Source organism: Asterias amurensis, chromosome 4 (genome assembly GCF_032118995.1).
Source record: "Asterias amurensis chromosome 4, ASM3211899v1".
In the NCBI taxonomy this organism is placed as follows: Eukaryota; Metazoa; Echinodermata; class Asteroidea; order Forcipulatida; family Asteriidae; genus Asterias; species Asterias amurensis.
In genome coordinates, this window is record NC_092651.1 from 396,922 (window position 1) to 413,942 (window position 17,021).

A 17,021-nucleotide genomic window follows, 5' to 3' on the forward strand; every position below is an offset into this window, starting at 1 on the left:
GGGGTATTAGGGTTGGGGGGGGGGTGCTAGGGACTTGATATATGGGGAGGGAAAGGACATAGAGGGCAGCAGAGTCTGAAATAAAGACTAAGTATACACAAATGTTTATGTCTCTTGTTAATTTATTCATATGTACTCATGAATATTCATGAATTTGAACTTTGACCTTTAAAGAAAAACTAAAAAAAAGGAGTGGCACCCCAGTGTATGCAAGCCCCCCCTGGTACTCGCACAAGTGTTCCCCGCCCACAAGTGTCAGCAGACTAAGTCAGTGAGTGCCCTCCATCAACACCAACCAGTGAGTGGCTTACTGCAATGTGTTCAGCAGTCCCCAATCTAAGTCTGTGTGGCCAAAGCCCCCAATATTGACTGTAACGGGGAAGGATCTAATGAGCTCTAATAATCAGTTTACTTTACCATAGAGTCGGATGTAGTCTATCTACGACTCCCGACATTGCCCATGGAGAAAGCGCCATCAACGCCTACTCTGAAATCATCCACTGTAAAATTAAATTAGTTGCGTCATGGGTTTGATTCAAATCATGTAAAGTATAAACAAATGGACATCATTTTTGCGAGTTTTCTCTGACCATCTTGCGATTTTTAGACCTCTATCCTTACAGCAATACCAATGTTTCAAATGTCTCTAATTAATTTCTCTGCTCTTTGATACTAGATTTAAGGGGGGGGGGAGCACGTTAAGCATACATGTAAGCTACCATTTTATGCTTTGAAAGTACATGGAAACAAATTTTCAAATAAGGTAGCAACCCACAGTTTAATGTGCATGATACCTAATTAAAATTTATTGACGACTAAAAGATCTTATTGTTGTTTTAAAGGCATGCTTTTATTAAACCAATGCGGTTTCTGTGCATGTTAAGAATTCACTTGGGGTTGAAAAGCGTATTTATAAGTATTTACATGCGTTATAATTAATTCTGTATTACAGTGTATACTTCATGAGCACAAACAGCAACTATTAAGTGTGTAAGATTATTGTCTCTTATTTATCGTAAGATTTGTCCACAAATCATTCCCGACATTAAACAACTTGTAAGGAGAAACGGTTCATGATCAAAATGAACGGTATTTTTTATTCTTCTAAAAGGCATAATTAAGTTCTTCAATAGTATGCTTACTTTCGTAGGAAGTCAATGAATCTATTAGTGATGTTTTTAGTTTTGGGACGAGTTCCGCTAGAAGTTAAGAGGTAACTGTGGTAATCTACGAAACATATAAAGTTCTTCAAAAGTATGCTTACTTTTGTAGGGAGTCAATGAATGAATAACGAGTTCCACTGGAAGTTTAGATATATTGCTTAGCTACAATTCAAAAACAGGACTTTGCCAATCGTTAAAGTTATTGTCATTCGGTATATTTTTAAGCTAGAAAGATGTTCCGCTAAGTCAAATTGTTGCCAGTAAGATAAAAATATTGCTACGAAGTTTGAAGTTCCTTATTTTGTGCATCCTTTTTGAGGCAATTATTTAGATTATTAATGGAATAGTTTCGGAGATTTTGCAATAAAAGTTGTGCTTTTAAATCTAAACACTTCTCAATTGAACTGATAAATTGTGTGTGTGTGTATAAAATGCCAGAGTTAAATACCAGTACTGATTTAACTTGTAGCTAGGTTGGGGTCCCACATAACATGAAGGGTTTGGGGTGATGCCAAACTCTTCTGCTACTCAAAAACAATGTAAGGCACTCAAATTCAATTGCGTCCAATGTGTTTGTTGCAAACATGCAAACATCAGGCAAACTTAAGTTGAAAGTCTGTTAGTATTTTATTCACATTTATTTGTGTCAGTTTATGAATCTTGATAGTTCGAAGGTAGAACAAAGAGCTTTTTTACGCTGTGTCCTTGTTCCAACATACATGTTACACTGCTATGTAACGTATGTTATGAACGTTACATACATGTACCTTATTCATACATGAGATGATCAACGTACCAAGATAACTACTTGTACATGACTAAAATTACTTTAAACAACAGATCACAATTTATGCTTTCATTTATGCCTTATGGCAATTTTTCTCCATTTGGACGTCACTGGATCAAGTTTCCTGTTTTGTTTGCATGCCCTTACATGTTTTTGAGTAGCACATCTGTAATGTATTCCTGGTGTGCCACTATTTGGCACCATTTGTGGCTGTATTTATTGACGAGTGGTGGCAACTGGCGGACCCAATGGAGATTCAACACCTCGCTTGAATCTCCCCCTATTCAATGTCTGGGGCACTCTGTGCCGGAAAGTCCTGCCTCCTTCAAATAGGCCTCTACCTATTTCCTTTTAGTGTGGGGGGGGGGGGGGGGTACAATATTTTCCCTTATCAAATTCCCATATTTTTTCTCTTTCAGATTGGGTTTCTTGTTTGTTCCAACTAGAACAACTGATTCCAAATGCTTGTTTCGTTTTGCAACTACTTGCACATGCCAATATTTTTGTTCTGGCCAATATTTGCAGCTCTGGTTTAATTATCGTAATCTGTACTGTGTATTGCAATACATCGTACAAATAACCAAGATGACAAGCTGGTGTCTTGCACAAACTTTTCTAAACATTGTGCATTAACCACGGTTAAGTAAAACTTTGGTTTGGTGTACTACGATATCGTCACATCAGTGCAAAAACATTGTATCTCCTTAAGTAGCATTAACAATTCACGCAAGTTTGAACGTTTTAAAAGTTGTATCTCACTTAAAAGAACCAGGATGTACCAACAAAACCAAAAGGCGCCAAGATACAACAAATTTATCCTGTGTTTGCGCGCGAGATGACTTTTACAATTGAGATATTCTGTTGTTGCACTGACTGACAAGGATATTTGTAACATAATCATCCAAATATGTCAAGTTAAAACAATTATTTCTGTCAACATTAAAACATGCATCGGTAGTTGCATCACTATTTCCCTTTTTAGATCTGCCAAACCTACCCCCCCCCCCCTTCTTTCTCAAGACAGGACCTCCGGCAAATTTAACCCCCTCTGTTTTTCTGACCTTGGATCCGCCCCTTTTTAGTCTGCCCCTCGGTAGTCAGGGATACTAATGGTGCCTTTGATCGATACAGGGTTTGCCAGTCCCGCCTTCTGATTTGTCCATGGTAAGATTAATTGATGTTTTATGAATTCATGTACTGTACACATTACTATACATCCTCATGTGTATCGGAGTATGCTGTATGCATAACCACTATACACTAAGCTCACATGCAAACCTAGAAGCAGGCCCTGGGGAAAAGCTACACTATAACAAAGTTTCCATACTATTTGTTGATCTAAGTTCAACAAAGAAACCTATATTCCTCTACTTTTCATTAGAAACATAAACATGTTTGTTTTGTTTCGTCATGAGCTGCTTAAATTTATAATTTATTTCCTTATGAGACCATGCAAGTCCTGCCCTTATTCAAACTTTTGGCTCCATGTTACATTATGTTTCCTTCATTAGTCACCAACTTTGTTTTTTTCAAGGGGGTAAAGAGAAAACTACACACACATTTCTGTATAGTGTTTTAAATTTTTCTCTGGAGCCAGTAGGAGAACTAATTACAAACCAGCTTGTCAGCTGTTTCTCATGTTTAGAGCAAATTATGCCGGGACTTAAGGTTTTCAAAATCCAGGGTTCCCAAAATGTTTGAAATAAGGGTGAGACACGCCTCGTCTTTTGTATCACTACAGTTTGGGAAACATCTCACATGACACCTACAACTACTTAACAGAATAATGTAACGGGTATACATTACATACAAGTTCAGGCCAATGGCCGTACAACAGGTATGATAATTGACCCTTTGGGAAAAAGAGCAAAATGTTTTCAGTAAATGGCTACATGACCTAAGTTGTAGAACTGTTCATGCTACTTAATACAAAATATGCTGATTATTCTGAGGCTAAAAAAAAAAAAATCAGATTTAGGTAGAAAGAATAACTGTTAACAATTTCATAAGAGAGATTCCTAAGAGAGCTATTTTCCACATTGAATTATGTTAACTACTCCTTGGTCTTAGTTAAATCCACAGTGGGTTGAATTACTGTCTCTAACCACTGACTTATCTTGTTATTTCAAGCAAGAGTCTCAAATGTTGCTGTTTACTACATGTTCTATCAAATATAACCGATTCCTGCCTAAAATTATAGAATTTCCCAGGGCCTGCTCTAAGTTGTAATTGTATGCTACCCATTGTCTACATAGTTACATTCTATAGCAACGCAATAGAGTAGCTTCCTTTGAGTAGCTTCCTACATGCTGGACGATCTATCCTACACTCATTTAAATTGCATTCTATTGGAATCACTGTTTGATCATTTAGAATACTGTTTATTACTTTTATTCTGGTGTCCAAAGCACACTTAAAACACAACAAACCAGATTTGTTGTCATATTTGCCTACCTAGAGCATAAAATGTACCTAGAGCATCAAATATCTTGTTTTTGCTGTCACCAACGTAAGGATGATAAAAGAACTACTAGTGCTTGTATTATCCCCATCTTAATGTTTTTAAAACTTCCATGGTGCCTGTAGTCTTGCTAAATTATCATTTTGTTTTCTTTCTGGAAAACCTCTCAACTAAATTCCTTCTCTGAAACTTGATCTCTGTATCACTATCATACCTAGTGTGGGTTTTATGTACTGAGCATTTTCCTGATTGTGCTTAAAACTATTATTGAAAAATCATAATCATCAGGGAATACCCTGGTAGGATTTGGACCCACAACCTTGTGAATGCAAGTCTTATTTATCCAGTAGGATAATATTGAATAGCAAGTATCAACTTAACAATCCTAAGTGAGCTATTTCTACTTCTCATCTACCTTGTTAACTTCAAAGCTATACCACCCACAACCTGCTTGATGACAATGACTTCAACTAAATTGTGCAGAACTAAAAGAAAGTCAGAAGCTACATGTTACTGAAGGTGAGTCCTATACAGGCTGTATTAAGTACCATCATCTACCATATTTAACTGGCTGTAGTTTTCCTATTTTCAGCAGCGAATCCAATCTAATTGTTACTGACCTGATAAATTATCACTGTCTGTCTTGTTACTAAAGTACAACAAGTGGCTAGTTATGAATATTAGAATGTCTGAATAAAGGCTGTATACACCATTGGTATTGAGTCGCCACAAACATCCCCTAATCCCTCTATGTTATGTTTTAAGATTTTACAAGGAATTCTCAAGTTTGACGCACAGCATTGCTCAGAATCCAATTCATTTCTGTGTTTGATATGGTTCTACAATGCAATTAAAAGAAAATATTTCCCCTTTGAGTGTGTGAGAGTGTGATCTTTCCTGGACTCCACTAACATAAAAACCCATCCTAATTTAAAGCTTTTACAGGCTGCCTTTCTAATGAGTTCTTGGATTGTTTCTATGTGATCAAGAAATTTGGCTTCAACATCAAATACTGTACTGTTTCAAATCTATGAAGATTCGTAATTATTTCTTTTGCAGGCAGCCTTTATGAGTTACTGGACTATTTCTGTTTGTTCAAGCTACTCAGCTTCAAAATTACAAACTGATAATCATTCATTTTTCCCTTGAAAAACATTGAACAGATACTGTTTGAGCAGTGATCTTTCTCTCTTAAAAACTGTTGTGCTGTTCCTTTCTGATTTGGCTAAGACCAATGGTGTATACAGCCCTAAAATGCATGGAGCTTAGTTGATAGTCTTCAATCAAAGGATATTGACCTATTGTCATTTATCTATGCGTCTTGATTATGACCAGCCTGATCTAAGACAGAGGGACATTCCCAAGTCTAGACCATGTGACACAAGCTTACATTTCTTAGGCCCTCTATACAACTCTTGCTATAGACCTTATGCACATAACGTTATTTGAGTAGAGTCCCCTCAGCTAGAGATCAATAGAAGGTTGCTCATTGGCCCCTTCTGTGAGCCATACATGGATGTGTGTTTTCTATTGTTCCATCATTGCTTTACCTCTAAGATGTCATGACGTTAATGCATAAGGTCATTGCTGAGCAAAGGTTGTTGTCTTCATGGACAGAAGTTGCACAGTTTGAGTTTTATGATTTGCACTTCAGTTACAAACACTTAGATATTAGGGTATGTTTACCTTTAGATGTTTCAGTTGTCAAGAAGATTTAAAGCAAAAATCTTACAATGGTGCCATCCACTAAAACCTGGACTTATTTTTATTGACAACTGGTGTCTAAGATCATGTCATCTATGATATATGACTGCTTTAATATGGTACATGTGAATGCACTGTGCATACACTAACACTCTCATGTAGGCAAGTGGACATATATTTGTATGTTTTGATGCTCAATATTGTGCAAGCTGCTTAATGGACAATGTAAAGCTTTGTTAATGTACATGTTGATATGTACATCAACCTTTCATCTACTGTGTTCTATGTAAGACGCAAATTGTTTCCCTCGGAATATGGTCAAGATGCAAATGACAATAGGTCAATACCAACCTTGTTCCAGTTGTAATCCTCCCTACTTTATAAACATGGGACACTTCAAAATGTGGTTTACAAGTTCATTTTGTCAGGTTTGACCTCAAGTATACATAGATGGTATTTTGGAATACCTTTATGACATTCCACGATGGTAGACCAAGTAATCTATTGATAGATTGACTAGTGTTGGGAAGTAAACCAACTGTATCTACCAATCTCTTCTCTAGAGTTCTTCACCCAAACAATAATTGGTTATGGTCTTATCTGTGCAGAGAGCACACACAGTCCAAAGAGTCTACTCTTGCACCAGTAGGTGTGATGCCATAAGAAGGTAGATTGATTCACACCCATACAGGAATTCCAATCATTGTTTCTTTGCAAACCACTCTAGTTAATATGGGCTGTTGGAGGGAACAAGGTTGGAACAATACCAAGCAGGGTTTTTATGATGTCCTGAAAGTCCTTCATCTTTAAAATTCTGACTTTGTGGGGAGAGTCAACCCTAGCAGTGTGCCATCCAGATAAGATTGAGCCAAATGTTTAGTCATTTGTTTTAGTTAAAGTACTGGCTATTTAGAATAACTGCAGCTCCAGGATGAGTATGAGAAGCTCAGATAATTGTGAATCTATGAGATTCAGGAATTGATGTTGCTGAGATGACCAGGGGTAAGGCACTTTCAGCATCATATTGAGCTAACAATTGAGCTAACAAAAAAAGCGACAATTTAGTTTAAATCTGCGACTATCTCTAAGATGGTAGTGAAAAACAGATTATGTCTGGGAAAAAAAAGACAAACAAACACTTTGAAGGACTTCCAGGACATCTTTATCAAAATTACTGTGTATTTTTCAAGGTCCAACATGTTTCCATTTTGGAAAAAAGAGGCCTTTGCTTAACTTTAAATTTAGACCAAATTTATCCTTCCAAACAGTGGTTTGGTCATTCAATGGCCACAAAAATTGAGTTGATCACTCAACCAGGCCTCATCAGAAACTTTTAGAAAGTTTGTGACCCTTCATGAGAATTTCAAGGCATGGCAGGATAAGATTGATAGTACATGTAGTTGAGTACATGTACTCTAGATAGACTCTACTCAAGTTGAACAGTTTCCCAAAGAGAAAATGATTAGCTGTTCATGGTTTGACTTCAGTGGAAAGCAAAAGGGATTTTGTTTGCATAATTTTGAGCTTGAATTGGGGTTTTTTAAACTTCACAAAAAGCGCTGACTATTCACAGAGTGTGATTTTACAAGGGCTCAGTGCCTGCTGCAGCCCATGATTTATATTTTCTTGTTTGGACTGGCATCTCATTCAATAACAACCAGCATCTGCCAGGATGGTTTTTATTTCATCATTGTTTCTTTGTGAAAGATTCCATTAATTTCAAAGAAATATCAGCTGGTCTTTTCACTGCTGTAAACAATTGTTACTTTTGAATAATTTCATGTGATTCAAAAGCAGGTTTTTGTCTGATGCCTAAAAGATTTGATTCGTAACCTTCAGATATGACCATGCCTTGATTCCATCTTTAAGGTTGTTCCATTCTGGCTGTAACAATCCTCTTGTTGTTTTCATACAATCTTGTTTTCCTAAGACCCTTAATGCTTGGTATTGCCTTTGATTGAAGACTATCTGTTATGCATACTACTCCTAGATACACATTATTGAGGATGTATAGTTACAGTACATGAATTCAAACTTCAATTAAAATGACCATGGACCTATCTGACAGGACTGGGACCCCCGTATCGGACACCAAAGTTTCCATGACTACGGGGGGACAGACCTCCACCACATCGCCCCATTTACAGCCCTAGTTATAGTATGGTGCTCTCCATCTACACACCAGGTCATTTTGTTTTACAGATGTTTGAAGAGTTTGGCACCCTATTTTATCCCCTATGTGGGACCTTGTGTTGCAGTCTAGCCGGAAATGTCAATATTCAATTGTTGATTGATTACTTTCCAATTGTAAAGTAATATCCCTGTTTAAAACTTCATTGTTTTATGACTGCAACACTCTATTGACAATTTTGTTCTTTTTGAGGGCTACAAGTTAAATACAGTTTAAAAGGCCTCTTTTTAAAGATTGATTTTTAATCTTGGTTTTCTAACACACAACTTCATGACAACCAATATGAGGCTGATGTCTAACATAGACTGGTGCCTCATAATATGGTGTACTCTATACTGGTCAATTTTGAGTCTGGATGTCAGACAATGTTGACCTTTTTAAATTATGTTCAGTGGAACAGTGCAGGAAACCTTTATCAGGTATTCTTGTTCAAGCTGATGCTTTTGGCAAAAGCTTTTTGAGTGAAAAGATTTAGCACAAGATAGTCGGTTTTAAATTCACCAACTTGTTTTGATCTAATCTCCTGTGAATGTTTATCTTCACAATTGTGGACAAACTGTCTATTTTATTTTATATCCTTTATAGCTTTGGAACTATTTGAACATCATAAAGATGTTCAGAATCCAATTTGTATTTCTATAATTGCCTCCTCTTAGGATTTGTTTTTGAAGTTTGATTTTAAACTTACGTTTTCCTAGCATGACAAGGTTTATATATTTTGTTGGCAACATCTTTTGTGCTGAGTCGTTAAAATGGCAACAATTTGAACTTAATTGGAGGTAGATTAGCACTCTAGAATTCCAGAGGCATTTCAGTTTTTTCAATAAAATCTTCAAATTGCAACTTAGTGCTTCATAGTTTCCTTTTAAATGTTTAAAACTTGCTGCCTACTGACAAGTGATTATTTATACTAATGATCATTACATGACCTACAGCGATTCTTAAGAATTGATTTTGTGTTTTCATAGAGTTATTTGCATTGTCTGATTTCATTTCATGTACTAGCTAAGATGAAATTGCCTATTTATTCATCAGAATTATTCTAGATAGTGTAGTTTATTACTATTTGTGCTCATGAAGTAGATTTGTTTGTTGTATTTCTCTTGAGGAACATTTTCTAAGTAGTTGAATTAAATCATGCACTAGTTTCTTTGGGCTTTTTAGATTTTCAGGTTTTAGATCAGGTAAATGTTTGAATCTCATTTTCAGAGATCAAAAGTGATTTGGGGGTTGAATATATAATGCAGAGCAGAGAGAATAAGATGGAGACATTATCTACATGATTTGGCAAGCTGAGGTAGTGACTGTTATCACACAGATGTCAGAACCACTCTAAATGTGCACCATAGGTTCATATTTCACCGTCATTGATCGTATACTCATGAGACAACTCCAAGTCCAGAAGTTACAGTGAGAATTTCAGAGTAGGTGTTGAAGGTGTTCTGTCCATGCACAATGCCTGGAGTAGTAGTAGACACATCGTCCTCTATGGAAAGAACTGGTTATTAAAGTTCAAAAGACCCTACCATGTTGTAGCCAACTTTGGGTCCTTGATTCATCCAGACTACATGACCGGGAAAGATGACACATCACAAAACAGCCGAACGCCAGTTAAATGCAGACAGAGGGCAACCCACCGACCAGCCTGCCGACACCTGCGGGCAGGGAACACTCGTGCGAGTACCAGGATGGCTTGCATGCACCAGGGTGCCAAAAAGGGGAGGGGATACATTCATGAGCTGTTGGTAGAACACAGTTAAATGTTTCATTAGTAATACTGCATTGGATTTCATTGAAAAATTAAAATAAAAGTGGAATGTTGCATATGGAAATTGGAGAGTAAAAGGAAGATCCAGAATTAAAAAAAAAAAGTTTTGGCAATCATTTTGAAATGCAGTAAATATGAAACAATCTTAGGGTACAAGACTGGTTAACACAAGAACTGCCATAATATGAAACATTTTGGATAGCAAACTTGGTAAAGTACAACTCGATGTCTGCCTACTCAAATGTGAGGAGGGCCCTGCTAGTTTCAGTGACCATCTCACTACCTTTTACCAATATCCCAATCTCACTGCAAAGATTGGCCATAATGGAAAGACAAATCATAAAGTGTGTGTCATTTAGGGGTTTTCCCCTAACCACTAGGCTACAAGTGTCAAGGATGCATAGTTTGGATATGTAGATGGAGTCATCATGCATTTGGGAGAGTGCTGCATTCTTGTCAATTGACGCTTTTTCCAGCTGGAATCAGCGTCAATAATTGTTAATATAAGTACCACATCTTAACGCAATAAGTAATTCAAGGTTTTTTTCACTTTTAAAAAATATTGAATTTTGTGTTTTTCATACAGATTTGTATTTAAAACGCTGTGAAAAACTGAGAGTTCCTTTCTTATCCTTTTCATTCTGAGCTGTCATCTGACAAAATCAGTAGAGTAATTGAAGAGAGTATTACTTGTAACAATGTATAGGAGCATGTATGAACACTGTCACATCAGCAGATACAACTAGTGTACATGCATTTAAATACTTTGTGGTTTCAGAAATGTGAACAATTCATGTATCACCAATCTTGTATCCAGCTACCAACATGCACTCTTTGTGTTTCCCCTAGGACTATTATTTTAAACACATAAACCATTAAGGTACAGCATTGGTTACAATAACAATACTAAATTTGAATTCAAACAATAGTTTTATAAGAGAGATCACTTGAAAAGGAAATACCTGGGTTTCATGGAATAAATATTTCAGATGTTTTCTGAAAATGGCAAGAGAATCGCCAACCCTTGTGTCAAAGGGAATGATGTTCCATAGTATTGGACTCACTTTTGAAATGATCTAGTGTTATCTGGCAAACGTGGTAGTTTTAAAGATACAATGTTTGTCATCAAAAGTTGAACCTGTCCAAAAACAAATCTGCTTTGTAAATTTGTTCTTAGTAAAAGTTGTTTCTATTTCTATTTATTGTAATGGGTATTGGTAACTTATCTCAAAAGTGTACGCCAGCCCTGTAGATTGGTGTCAAGAAAAAGAAAACAAAACAGTTTCAAAACTTGTGTATGTTTATATTGGAGATTGGTTTTGGGTAATTTTTCATAAAAGTATTTTGCCGTCAAATATTTGAGTATATCATTAATCAATTACAGACTGATTTTGGTATGTACTTCATTAAAAAGCTAAATCCTAACTAAAGTAACCAATGCTGTACCATTTATCTTATACATACCACATGCTTACAAAAAGATGGATCTTGAGCAATGCATGGCATTTCCCGCAAGTTTACATTTTGTACCAGATTTTCAACATAAAAAGCTAACATTTGATAAAAGACAACGGCTGACAAAATGTGAGTTGCTCCCCTTTTCCCCAAACAAAAAACTGAAACAAGTTTTCATAATATGCAAGATTGAATGTTTTTTTCTTTTTAACCCATCTACACTTTTTGTGCAGCAAGAAGTCTATGTTCAAGACCTATTTGTAAACATGTGGTCACAAGTCTTATAGTTATATAAGCCCCTCACAATAACTGCTTGTATCAAATAATGTACTTTTTGTTTTTCGTCAATCAGCTTTCAAATGTACCACTTTCTGGAAAAGTGAAATCGTGAAATTCTGAGTATTCCTCAGAATTTTTTTGTATAAACTGACTTTTTGTCAAGTAGTGCTACCTTTTAACAAATTGAATTGTACAAATAAACATGTTGCTCATTTATTAGTTCTATGGTTTTATGTTGACCTTTTTGTCAACCATCGGATTTTGTGCTACCTTTTTTAAGGAGTAGAATTGTTTGAGCACATGTAATGCTAACTTTGTGTACTTCATGGTTGAATTTTTAAATTTGTTGGTTTTACGTTTTAGGAGATTGCAGTAAAACTTCCCACCTTGTCCTTACAACCTATATCACTGGATTTGATATTCATCAGATAGGATAATTTGTCCTTCATTGCATCTTCTTAAATTTTACCTTTTAGTATTTTTTGTGAGGGGCTAATAAATTCATACAAAGTAAATAATTCAAAATTATCCTGTTCAATTCCTCCAGATGAATGTCCATATTTTGCTTCACTATGACCCAAGGTGACCTCATGTCACTCTGGGGTCAGAGAGTTATCTATAATTAATGTTCTGCATCTCCACACAAAGAGCAAAGTCTCATATCATGTCATCATGGTGTCACTTAAGTGTTCCATTAATTGATGACATATAAACTTGGCCTAAAGAAGCCAAGAAGTCATTCATAGATTGTTAGTATCAACAAAGAAACGTTCCATGCTTTAAACACTGTTTGATGAAAATGATGAACACTGGTTGGATTTCCAAGAGTCTTTGTAGAAATCACCTCCTATGTCAATTGCCATCTCAGTCTAATGGTCAAGATCCTTAGTTTAGTGTTTGTATGCAGTGTCAAGAAATGTTCCAGCAAGGAAGGTTTTTAATGCAGGTCTAAAGTCCATCAACAGTTAGTCTTGAACAGCATTGTGTCTTAAAGTCTTGTATCTATGGCTTGATAGAAGTCCAAGTATTCATAGTCCTGTAGAAATGGCATCTCTGTAGCATTGCATCTATCATGCCTCATTGACATCTTGTAGATCCCTACTTCCCTGGGTTGGTAAAACCAAACAGTACTTCATGGTGAGTGTTATCAATGAGAGGTGAACAGACATCAAAGCAATCCAGTTACATCTAGTCGCCCTGTAGTCACATAATTCCCCGAGTTGAAACAACACGCAATTAGTTCATGGCAAGGCGCTGGGTGAACAGACATCGAAGAGCTCCAGTTAAGGTTGCGTTGGAAACTTCACACTAAACACAAGAAAGGAGAGGTCATAAGTTTTAACCTTTTATGTGATGTTCATGTAATGAAACTTCACACATTTTTTATGAGGAAGGGCTTACTTAAATTAGGCCAAACCCTTGTCCACTGAAAGGTGCACAGGTTCTATGAGACAATCTAGATCTTATTTAAAGGCCAGCTACTACGTAATGCTCAGAAATACATAGTTGTTAACTTGTTACATTTTTGTAATAGATGTCACAGTAAATAGGAAACAGAAAAAAATAATAATAATGAGTCTCTTACCTCACGCTAAAACATGGTAAAAATGTTTTTTCTCCGAAACACTCCAAGCCAAATTCTGAAAAACGTGAGGTCAAACAAACCCACGCGATATTGTGACTTCATCAGCGCTATTTAATGTGGAAAATAGCGCCCTCAATTGGCCAAAGCTGGAGAACTGTGCATAAACACTATTGGGAAAACGCACCAATGACGTCAAAGGGTCATTTCGGGACTCTCGGCTGAAAAAGCCGTGCGGCGGAGAGGTGCATTTTTTACTTGAATTATTTATTACTAAATGCAAATTTTTTGAGTAAAATGGTTATTAACCGGTATCTACGATGTCTATTTGGCCATAAAAAGGTAATAGTTCAAACAGAACAACTCTGTTTTTCTCAATATTTCTGATGAAAATAGATCCATGTAAACCAATGTGTTGAGTAAAGCTATGTCCAGCTTGAATGAATAGTTTTTTGGGGAGGCTTGTCAGCTTTACTTGCAGCTGAAAAGCTAGATTGCAAAGGATACCATGTTTTGAGCAGCAGGTTTGCGAGGGAACCTTAGGTACCCAGCCACATCAATATGCCTGACATTCAAAGTGTTGGAATTTTCAAGAGGGAGGGCTAGGGAGTCTGTATTGCTTTTACTTGCCATTTTTTCTTTGTAATTTTCACTGCAATTTTAAAATGTGTAACATATAGAATATACAATTTTTACTCTTTATGAGCTAGGTCTGGGAGTTGATTTTTACTTTTGCCTTCCCCTGGACGGCCTGTGCTTGTTTGAATTGTATTGTCTAAGGAATTAAAATAAATAAAAAATAAATAAAAACCCTTGGTTTTAAAATTAATCACTTGGTCTCGTAGTCTTTTACATATTTCTGAATGGTGTCCTTTGCATTGCTGACCATTGTGGGGTTGTCAACTGACTGCAAGCAGAGAGAAACCCTTAGTTTTAAATTTAATCACTTGGTCCGTAGTCGTTTACATATTTTAAGCATTTTGAGCAGTCTCTACTGTACTTGAGTTCAATCTGAGTTATAAGTGCAGTATACATTTTGTACCTACCTTCTGATGTTGTGTTATGAGCAGTTCATCTTGGCCATCATTAGAATCTACCACTCGATGTACTCCTCCATGGTTTGATCATTTCAAATAGCAGTAGATGTTAGGAATATGTCTGGGTCCAATAGTGCCAAAGAGTTCATTGTATTTCTATGATGCCTCTACATCTTCAGTTTACTGTCACATGTTGCTTGTATGTTGAGTCCACCTCATGATGCTTAGTGTGTCATGAGGAATGTTGAAAAGTCAATCTAGAAGAAAGGAAAATAAACAAGTTGAGTTTCTATGCATTAGTACCCTCACATACAAGCAATGATGAGTCATGCAAATAAAACATAGAAATAGCTTCATAAAAAGAGTTTTGAATTTCAAACTTAAGACTGAACAAGTCTGACATTCTTGCCTTTTGAAAAATTATACTGCACCAATTGGGCCCAATCTCGTGGCTCTGCTTACCAGAAGTGAAGAATCAGCGTTTGCGTACGCAGGGAATTCTGTGCTTAGGTCAAGCGTATTTCACAGGTTAGCGGGGAATTTAAGCTTGTGTGCGTGTGTACTCTCTGATCCCATCCCAAATGCCAAAACCCCAGTTCGTGCCCACACCCCCACCCTCTCCTCCTCCCCACACACACACACCATCTGTGTAAACTGTTAGGGTCACAGGGGGTATACTTTTCAAGGATGGGCACATTTACCCTTTAGCACTCACACGAGATAAACATAGCACCATACGCTCCTCACTGCGCCATGAAAATTCAATCCATTTCCAGCCGTATCCAGAAATCATCGGATAGGCTAACTGTCGATGTGATTATTTTCTTGAGTCACAATTTTACTTTATATTATAGAGGATGAAAATATCTTTTGAAAGATTTTCACAGTTGTTTTGTTTGACTCACCTAATTCGAGCTTTCTGGTTAGAAACATTTGTTTGCATGTTAAGTAAAGGTTTGTTTACGTGGAAAGTTGTGCACACCAGTTTTCTCAAATTACCAGCAGCTGAGTTCATTGCTCATTCTCCATCAACTATTGTCCGTCGATGCCAGTTTTTAATAACCGATATATCAAAATTCTATATCGAGTTCACTCGATACACAAAAGGATAAAGCCAACTAAACAGTTCTAAAAAAAATTTTAAAAAAAAGATCGACAGTTTAATAATTGGGTTGATATTTAATGATTTTTTTGTCCTGCCATGCTCCGCTTGTTCTTCTTCTACCAACGATATTTGCTCAAAACATTCTGGAAGTTTTTGGATAACTTTCCGTATGGCGCCACCACTTTTTCACTCATTTTTACAAAAAGGGATATATCAATCAGGTAAATTAGATACTATATTGTTTTATTTCAAATGAAAAAGTGGTGGCGCCCATACGGAAACTTTTGGCTTTAAAGATTCATTTGATATCTCTAGAAAAAAACAAAAATACTTTGAAAGTATGGGTCGGACATTGAAACAGCATGGCTGCAGTGTAACGTGTGTAACGTAGGCTATACGGCGTGGGTAACATCGCCATTTTAAAAAGTGAATCCGCGCATACCTAAAAAATAAACTCATAATTTGTTGAAGTATTACAACCTATGCAACTATCAGTTGAATTTTTCAAATGAGAAATACCTGAAGATATGTTCGATTCGTTTAGAAGAAGGAAGAGTGGTGGTTAATGAAGAAATAATTGACATTTACCTCGGCCTCAAATTGCTCACTTCGCATCGATACTCGCCTCGTCGTTGGAAATAGTCTGGCGCGCGAAGAACAGACCCAATGATACCGATTTCCGAATAATAGAAGTAACCGAAACACAAGCCGGTTACCAAAGTCGATATTTTCAAGAACACTAAATTTTGAAAACATAACGCTAATCGATAGGCGAAAGTAGCATAAAGATAACAAGACATGGAATCGATTCTAGGCAAAAATCGACCCTTTTTTGTTTTGGAAAGGAATATTAATGAGAAAGCCCATGTCTTCTGCTAGGCAGCAATGAGCAGGGTACCAGTCACAACAAATTGTACATCTCACGTAATAGTTTGACTGGTAACCTTATTCTGGTAAGCATTTGGTTGTGCTTTTAGGTACGAAAGTGCACATACCTCGTTATTGCGCCCTCTTGTGATCAACACGGCTGTTTCAAAACAATTTCAATAAGTCTTGGAACTCTCGAGTATTCATTATTCCAGCATTCAATAATATTGTTTTTATATAAATAAATAAAAGTAATAAATAAATAATCAACTGTCGTCGGGCGTCATGTAACTTGAACTTTAATAGTAGATCTTTGACCTAGTTTTTAGCTAACTTTTGTGTTACGAAGAAAAAAATCTTGCTAATCACAGAAAAGGTTACTGTTTTGACTGGTGCCCCACTAAATTTTTGCTTAGCAAATAAATTTGTTTCATTTGTTTGTATTTTTTTGTGCTTTTCAGATTTATGATATCAGTCCCATGTTTCGATGGTATGTCGAACACGTGTAAAACAAAAACAACAACATTGGTTGATCATTTCCCTGACTTCTCAGATGCTAATACAACTTACAAAAGGCTGTACAGAAAGTGTACAGACTACTTGGTAGGGACAGAGAAGTGTT

At 36.4% G+C, this 17,021-nt stretch overlaps 1 long non-coding RNA gene across 1 annotated transcript; it reads right to left on the reverse strand.

The window, feature by feature from the left end:
* Positions 1 to 956: 956 nt before the first annotated feature.
* Positions 957 to 16,185, reverse strand: LOC139935770 (uncharacterized). Its single transcript, XR_011785851.1, has 3 exons — positions 16,121 to 16,185; positions 14,437 to 14,684; positions 957 to 13,116 (listed from the first exon to the last, which is right to left on the reverse strand). It is a non-coding gene; the product is annotated as an uncharacterized lncRNA (long non-coding RNA).
* Positions 16,186 to 17,021: the final 836 nt, after the last annotated feature.